This window comes from Mus caroli, unplaced genomic scaffold (assembly GCF_978045245.1).
Source record: "Mus caroli unplaced genomic scaffold, Mus_caroli_1 scaffold_3, whole genome shotgun sequence".
NCBI lineage: Eukaryota > Metazoa > Chordata > Mammalia > Rodentia > Muridae > Mus > Mus caroli.
The window spans coordinates 80284406-80294184 of NW_028227258.1; positions in this window are offsets into that span (position 1 = coordinate 80284406).

Genomic DNA, 9779 nt, shown 5'->3' on the forward strand with positions numbered 1-9779 from the left:
TGAACCTTGGATCTAATCTATGATGGGTGATTGAATATTTGAAGCAGTTCCCTTTGGTTGAATACATAACAATAAAGACTTGATGAGATTGATTATGCAGAGACCAGAGCTGAATAAAAAAAATAAGAAAATGCTGTTTGGCAAAGCATTATCAAGACAATAAGGCAAATGGGGCAAATGAAAGTCAAGGCAGTTTGTGCAGTGTAGCCAACCCAGGGAAGCATCTGCAACAAAATGGGAGGAAATGACAGGACAGAGATACAGCTGCTCCTGCTTATAGTACCTGTGATGTTCCAACCTTGTGTTTGTACCACAGCACCAGACACTGGACTGTAGCAGCCATCTTTTACTTGCATGACTGGCTCAGTGGTGCCATTTGGCTTTGATCTTTACATTTCTGCTGTACCTCCATAAATTCTCTATAGATAACATTTTTTCCCTCACTTATTTTGGACACCAGCTCTCTTGTTAGACAGTCAAATGATGCATTCTTCTGCCGATCAAACAGTACCTAGGAATGATGGAGTATGAGTTACAAGCTGAAGCCTCGATTTGCATATTGAATTTCATCAGCTTATGTTCTTGGAGCCTGTGCTGTTTGCCCTGAGAAAGACACACCTTCAGGAGCATCCTTCAGCCTGGATACTGAGATAGAGACCTGAAATAGCTCATTCTAGTGCAGGAGAGCCTAGGCAAGTGCTGATGCCATCAGATAATCCACAGACTGTTCATCACCCGAAACATGGAAGGAAAAATGATTGTTTCTCTGGTCCGTTAAAATTTAGCAGGGGTGTCTGTTACATAGCATTACCATAACACTGATAAAGGACCACGAAAAACATAGCAAATGTATTAATGAGGAAAAAAAATAACAGAAAAAATACTTGTTTTATATCCATGATGAACAAGTAAAGATTTGCCTGTGTCAATATGTAAAAGCAAGTCGTTGGAAAGAAGCCATTCTGGCCTGTGAGGTGCTGGTATCATCTCTTCATACCAGAAAGTATTCCTGAGGTGAAACTGTGAAAAGAGACACGAGTACCTGCCCAGAGAATCTTCCCAGTGAACTTGCGGAAGAGTTTAAGGAAACTGTATGTCATCTTTACAGTTGCATATGTCATTGTTGATTCTTCTAATGTGGGAAGCCTGTCATAACTCCCCATCATTATAAGAGAAAATTTTTCTATTATTTAGCATTCAGTTCTTCTTTATTAGACAGTTTCCATTCCAAACAAGGGGGGTGGGTGGGGATGGTGGGAACACCCTTTTCACTACAAGATGTGTGTTGAAGATTAAAACACTGACTGCTCATTTGTATGTTTTAAAAATGCTATCAGGGCATTTAAGTGTAATGAAGGTTTTTGCATTTTCCTCCTCAGTTTTCAGCACTTTGAAGAGAATGTTGTTCCCTTTAATGGTACGGTACTGGCAGGCACAGACTCTCAGTGTTTGTGAAGAGTTGAGTATTCAGTAATTGTTGCTAATTGCCTCTGCTCTACACTTCACATTGCTACTATAGAGCTGACAAAAGACTCTTTGTTGCAATGAATTCCATCTTTGTTTTCAGATACTAACCAATCTTTTGGAAGGAATGAACATTGATGTTAATGGCAAGCAGCAAATCCATATCACACTTTGAAGCAAAGTTCTAGCTGATACGTGCATCACCACGCACAACCCTGCGATCTGAATTAAAGGCCAAATTATTTTTCTCCTCCAAATATTCAGAAAATTCAACTATGAGAAAATTTCATGTGATTAAGTGTATATATATATTTTTTTCACTCATGATCACATTAATAACTCTTATTTCTATTATATTGTATAACCATCAGAAACAAGTGTTAGTACAGTTACAAATAAATCAGCTAAGTAAACATAAGCATATTTTCAAAGATAATTGAGATAGAAATACTTTTACATTATATACTTAGAAGTATTGGTTTTGAAACTATGAAGTTACAGCATGTTCTATTCAGTATCTCCAGCCTTAGAGGTCAATAGCAGTAGATGTTTAATGAATAACTTCTATGATGAATGAGATATAATTGTTGACTAGGATCATCTTTTCCTCTGAAGTGATATTTCCTAATGTTAAAGATAACTGTATACTCAAGTGTCAGGTTAGAGACCCCACACTTACAGGATCTAAATGAAATTAATGTATGATTTCCCACAAGGAACAAGCAGCATAAGCTGTGGAGATATTAATTAGCCATAATGAGTGGAGTTACTGCTTGTTACCATTTATAATCTTTGTTCAGCAAGACTCCATAGCATACACTAAGAAATACTTTTCTGTCTTCAGTGGGTTCAATCATAATGCAACAAGATTTTGTTTGTATTAAATTGAAGCAATAAGTAATGCTAATCTATCAAAGTAACTAACAAAAAATGGCTCTTTTCTTCTGACAGCGACTTTGGAGGTATTGAACTCTGGGATAGCTCATGGAAAGAGATGGTGGCTCAGATTTTTAATTCACTGGTGATTAAACTTTTCCAAAGGAGACTGACAGATACAAAGAAAGCACATTTAAACCATTTATGGAGAACAGAGAGGCCTTATCATTTAGAGCGCCAAAAGAGAGACCGTGTAACACAGCTCTTCATGGTATTTCATGTCTACAAAAAAATTCACGTGCTTTCTAGATTCTGTGTGGAGGGCCTGCATGTCTGCTGTGGCTCTTCACGGTAGAGGTGGGGTCAACTTGTCTCAGAGGCGATTGAGGTTAGAGGATATGATGGAGAATATGAAGTCGCTAGCTGCCTACATGCCAGGGAAGGGCTTAGTCATCAGGGAGAGGCAGCTGATCCCAGGCAACAGAAGCACTCTTACATGTCTCACAGCCAGCTGCAATTCAGCCAAGAGACAGAGCTTGGGGATTAATAGGACCCAAGAGCTATCAGCTAAGATGGACTGGACCTCAGGCAGCCTGAATGAACTTGACACACTTTATATGACTCTTCCCCAGCTTCCCGTGGGTGACCTTGAACTCACGACAAGCACTGTTCATCAAGCATCAGAAAGAAGAGATGACAGCAGGAAGAGTAGAACACACTTCCTTAATCCTTTAAAAGTGAGTTTTTGAAGTAAGCGAGCTCCATGATTGACATTCCTTCTGATATGACATGTGCTGTGGAAGGTAAATAAAACCACATACAGACAAATATCTGTACTTTTGACACTTATTCAACTCTAAAGTTTAATGGGATTTTTGTTCTCATTCTACGTACTACAATGGTATAATCAAACACGGGTGAGGATTTTTCCCTTACTGTGTGTATTGTAGGTGTCTGTATCTGAGAGCTAACAATAGCTTCCAGCCACATATTAAAAAACACCATGAATCATTGTGGCCAGACATCCTCAGAACCAGACCAGGAAAATAACAGCCCTGTGCCTGAGGCCTGTCTGAGGAGGGATTTGAGGAAAGGAGGAAGGAGTTCTTAGTCTTCAGGGAGGGCAGCCCTGAGTCATACCAACCCCAACAGAGATTACAGCACTAAGGTCTTTGCTAAACAGCAGCCAGGGTAAAGATGGAGAGTATAAACATTGGAAAGGATGGAGAGTCAACAGGGAAACCTAGCATTCTGAGCCACACTGGAATTCCCATTCACCAACACAGCTGCCTGCCTGCCTGCCTGCCTCCGGCTTTCTACACAAGGCAGATGCAGGCCATAGAAGATGAGGAACTGACAAGCAATCCTGGTCATGTGGGTGTAGCAAGACTGAATACCTTTTCCCAGCACAGTGGAACTCTCCAAAGGTAGCCTTAAGGTGCCCTGCCACGGAACCCCAGGGCGTGGTCTCAGGTGAACTATTAAGGGCTAGAGTTGTGGGAGACTGGAGGGTTCAGATGGCACCATTCCCTGGTATCACTGCAGAGAATTATGAGGGGAATCTATAGAGCATCTCCTACCTGTGTTCATGCCAGTGACAGCACTGATGTCATTTCACAGCAGGTCTGCCTCGGATAGAGGCATATCAGTGTCTCCCATGGTACAGCAGTGGATTTCTGTTGCCCAAGGACACCTGCCCCTGTTCCCTACCTGTCTGTCGGTTATTGTCAGGTAAGAGCATAAGGTTGAAGTATGTGGAAGAGACAGTGACTGAGATACCTAGGTCTTTCATTAGATCATTTCATAAGCATATTAAGCACAGGCAGGAGGGGCAGACTGAATTAGGTCTGAGGCTGCAATTTTATCTCGCACAGGATTGCATTTTAATAACAATAAATATTTATACCTTATGAAAATCCTGCAAGATGACATCCAGTGGTTGGAGTAGAGCATGCAAATGAGTGTGTCTGGGAAATGTGGCTGGAAAAATGTAAATTCATTTTATTTTCATAGTAGCAACAAACTACTTATAGTGACTAGTATGGAGCTTGATGAAAGCTATATGAGATAATTGCTAAGGAAGGCATAAAGAAACCTTGCTTTTACTAGTAGGTACATATTAGTACATAATTTGTCTCTGCTCTAGATCTAGTCACCATGAATCCTTTTAATAAATAGGACATTCTTCTCTTTATTTACACAGCATGCCGTACCCAACGGATGTGAAAAACCTTACCCAGAGATGAACAGCTAATAAGTGATGGATGTGGGAAAAACTTAGGTAAATAGCATGTCCAAGCCAGCCCTTATTCTACTGGGACTCCACTGCCACCAATGGAGGTGGCCAGTCAGACAGGCTTCACACTGAGTGTCTGCTTTGTTTATTGTAGCTAAAGGGATATGAAGGCATCCGTTCAGCATGGGGATGCTAAACAGACATGTCAAATGTCTATGATCATTCCTTGTCAGTTAGCATCCTGATTCTTTACTTTAAAACTTAGAAAGATGGTGCAGCCCTGGCTTCCCTGTGGCTCTCCTTTGTTTGTATGATGTGCTTTGGTGCCATGGAGACTGCCTCTGCCCACTGATGTTAGCACGCCATTACAAACATTGCCTGTTCTTGCTTTGCCCAAGATGAAGAGTTGTGTTAGCCTTGTGTGGCACCCTGCCATCTGGACCCACTCAGGCTTTCTTTCTTGACACATGTTCACCAAGTGACTCACTTCCTCTTTGTGAGCTTCTGTACAGACTTTCCAGTGGCTCTGTCCATTTCCATTTGGAAGAGTAAATGACAAGAGAAGGAAGAGGAAGAATTCAGGACCAGGCACAGAAAGTGACCTTCAATATTTTTTTTTAATTTTGTAGATACTGGCAGAACTCTGAAAACAAGCATTAGCTGGGAGCTTTATTAAGATTTTCTCATTTTAGTTTTCCAGGATCTAAAACCACAGATTACATTATCTGATACATATCTATACTCCTAGCCTCTTAAGCTTCGAAATTTAGGGAGTCTTGAGAATTAATACTTGGTCTGGACTCAGTATTTGGTTGAATATTCCTGGTCTATTCACAATTTCTGTGGGTCTGCTTAAAACTACTTTATCATTAAGCTATGGCATACGTAAGTTTGATGCTTCCTATATATTATATACCTTAACTTTTACCAGTAAGGAACATGTTTTCTCTCATTGATGCTGCAATTATTCCATAGATTAATATCTGAGGACTTATTTGAATCTTAGTTTTTATACTTGTTTTGAATTTCATTCCTATATATAATGATTTAAATGACTTAAGAGCTAGGTATTGGTTCCTGCATATAATTTCAGCACTAAGGAAGCTGAGGCAGAAGGAATGCCATTGCCATAAGTATGGGGATAACCTGGGATACAGAGTGGGTTCCAGAATAGCTTAGGCTATCAACTGAATCCTTTCTAAACGACCTCAATCAAGGCAAACAAACAGAAACTGCAAAATAGCTTGAGCTTGATTGGCACCACTGCACAGCTGAGAACACAGGCCAAACACCAGTCTCTTATCCACACCCTGGAAGCTATTTCTTAGCAGATGAGAAAAGAGTAATGGGACAAAAGGGAAGATCTGTAGAGACGATTATTAATGTCATAGAAATCGAGAGATTTGGCTCAAGCACATTTTGTTCCCGAGACCCATTAAAAGCAGAAAAATGTAAACACAATATCTAACTCAACTTGAAATTTTAAGGTGCAACTATTCAAAATATATATCTAGCATACCCTAGGGTCTTAGACAAGCTAATGCTTCGCTAACTGGAGACCAAGTCTATGCGTGGACATATTGATTTCAATGATCAGCTCCATGTTATCCAACTCTGTTGAGGTTTGGATTCTTTTTTTTTAATTTTTATTAGGTATTTTCCTCATTTACATTTCCAATGCTATACAAAAAGTCCCCAACATACTCCCTCCCCACTCCCCTACCCACCAGAGGACCCCGAGATACCTCTCCTGGGCATATATCCAGAAGATGTTCCAACCGGTAAGAAGGACACATGCTCCACTATGTTCATAGCAGCCTTATTTATAATAGCCAGAAGCTGGAAAGAACCCAGATGCCCTTCAACAGAGGAATGGATACAGAAAACGTGGTACATTTACACAATGGAGTACTACTCAGCTATTAAAAGGAATGAATTTATGAAATTCCTAGGCAAATGGATGGACCTGGAGGGCATCATCCTGAGTGAGGTAACACAATCACAAAGGAACTCACACAATATGTACTCACTGATAAGTGGATATTAGCCCAAAAACTTAGGATACCCAAGATATAAGATACAACTTGTTAAACGCATGAAACTCAAGAAGAACGAAGACCAAAGTGTGGACACTGTGCCCCTTCTTAGAATTGGGAACAAAACACCTATGGAAGGAGTTACAGAGATAAAGTTTGGAGCTGTGACGAAAGGATGGACCATCTAAAGACTGCCATATCCAGGGATCCATCCCATAATCAGCTTCCAAACGCTGACACCATTGCATACACTAGTGAGGTTCGGATTCTTATATCAAGCATTAGCTCTTCTGTTGTCTTCATAAAAGCTAGAAATATCCAAATGGCAACACAGACCTTGTTTTATTGACAAAGAAGGTGATGATATTTTCTGATGAATTTATTGGCAGAGGTCATGCAAAGAGGTAGCTCAAAATATTTAGCTTTTAGATGCTGCATGAATGTCCAAATCTCACAAAAGGAAGGGGAAGCCATGGCTGCCAGTGAATAATATATATGATGACAACATGTATAAAAGTTGAACTGAAGAGACATTTTAAGTTTTATATTTACATTTCAGCACATATAGACAACACTTTGATATATATATATATATATATATATATGCATGCGGATTACATCCAGATTGTTGTGACTGGTGCTACTGTTTGGGTCATGGGCCCATTTGGTATCTTTCCTGACTTCTTTCCTAAAGAAGAGAGATGGTCAGTGGTCTAGAGACAAGGGCTGTTATTAGTTTAGTTGCTCTGAGATCATGGGTTTGGTCATAGCAGAGAGCTGGCTGGCTGAAAGCACACAGATTCTACCTTCACATATCTAGTTAAGTGGCCCTGTAAGCAGGCTGATTACCATATGCTTGCTCTTTAGAGGTGGAAGGACAGATGAAGTACCCTGGAGTCACTGTTAAAATGATGATATCTATCAGTTTCTTTAGTATCCCTCTGAGCCTTCCCTCCAAAGCAATACATCCATTGTACTGGATGGTTATTTCAAAAGCTCAGTGGGTAAAAACTCTTTGAACTGTACTTCTCTCTTTGGCTGAATGAGGACATCTGAAAGCCCATCTCCCATTCTCTTTCATTGACACTAACTCAGTTTCACAGTCCATACCCAGGAGAACTATATATCACCATGTGAACTGGAGTTGGCCAGCCATTTAAATGCTCTCCTGGACTGAATGTACAAGACAGTCTCTAACTTCTATTTTGTTTGAATCCTGATATACAAGGAAAACTCAGATATACAATGACTGCTTTTGTCCTATGTAGAATCTACATAGGACAAATTATTAGATAAACAACCTATTATTTAGTATTTGTTATATGGAAAGGTACTCCAGGTGTCCCCTCTCCAATAATCTTTTTTATTTTAATGTTCAGTCATCTGTAAATTTATAACATGCCAGATGTCTACTATGGCCACATAAACCAGATAGTTATCCATAAACATAAATTATGCACATAAATATAGGTATAGCTCTAGCTGTGCTGTAGACTGCACATTTGAGACATGCGTTAGATCAGTTTCAATTGAGGGCATAATTTTTGTCTATGACTTTTTCATGCTTTTAAAAGCTGCTCCAAAATTAAAAGCATCATTATAAAATATTACTTATGTTATGAATATAAACCTTAGAACTCTGATTATGCTTGGGTCACATCATTTGAAGTGCTGAAGAGAATATCACTGGACATCTTGACATGTGCGATCTTCCATCCGAGTTCAAATGAAGCTCTGTACTCTAACAAAATCACTCTTGATCTCAACATGCTTTAGCACCCAACATTTGGGAGTTTATTGTAGTGGCCCGATTACTAAAGCAATTGGGGATTTTGCTGTAAAGCTCACTTAGGGTTTGCTTGTTCCTAAGAAAAGCCTGTGACTTAATGTATAAGATTTGAAGATGGATGCTTTGTGATATTGACTTAGTTTCTTGAATGGCATGCCCAGGTGCACAATTCACCAAGTGTGGTTCTCTGGAGATGTAAGAAACAGTGTGGGAGGGCCCAGGAAAGAAGAGTCTCTCACAGGACTCTTCAAATCTAAGAGAATGCGACACATCTCAAGATAGCTAAGAATTTTATATGCATAAATGCAGTGGAGGTAGGAAGTGGGCAGGATGCCACCAACATTCCAACGGTTTGGCTTTTCTCTTAGAATCAAATTCAAACTTGTTCCTTTACCACAGGCCTACATCAGTGTTTTTTTTTTTTTTTTTTTCTTTTTGGCCAAATGTCAGCATCTAATGCCTGCCTTTCAGAATCAGATATTCAAGCTTTACCCCCAGGGCTTCTTTAACTTACTCATCCGATGGTGATCCCCTTGTAGCTATAGAGCTGCACCTTCAAGTTGAGAGTTGTTGCATACTACATTCTACTGTGTTCATTTAGCTTCTCCCACCTGCCCACTGCCCTCCCCTCTTCTGCCCCTGTTCCTACCCCAGTATCTTTTGTCTTCCCAAGCAGGTAACTGGTAGCATCCACTCCTGGGTACCATTTTGCATATGGATCCAGTGGTTGGTATTGTCTATATTCTTCCAGGACCTTTGGCATGTTAGATAATGCCTTGTGACTAAGGATAACTTAGTTAATGCTCCTGTAAACTGTGGGTGGTCTTCATTTTATAGAAGGAACCAAATGCATAAAACATCAGTGAAATGTACATGTGGATGACAGGGCTGGAATTTGAGCTGATTTAGTTGCTCGTCATTAGTGCCATGAAGTCCAACATTGACAACCATCATTTCTTTTACATCATTTATGCCTTTATCTAATGTTATCTCTTCAAGCCCAACTCCCTCAGCTCAGTCCCATTACTCTCTTCCTCCCTCTAAAATCAGTATGTTCACTCACATGCTTGAGTATATGTTTTTCTTTTTTAAGTGTAATTACATATGTTTATTTCTTACCATGTTTCCAGTACTATAAACTATTAGAAAGAAAGTTTCAACAAACATCCATGAAAGAAAAAAGTGAATTCCCTTTGTGCCAACTATCCAAAGGGTTGATGAGAGTGCTTAGGCCATTGTTCTTTTCTGATGCTGGTCTGCATAAAATCTTCATGGTTTGAAATGCTGAAGGGATATAACAGAGGTTAAGGAATATTTGATTTTATGCACCCAGTATTTCATCAATCCATGCATACAGTATGAGTTGTGTCTGCTGTAC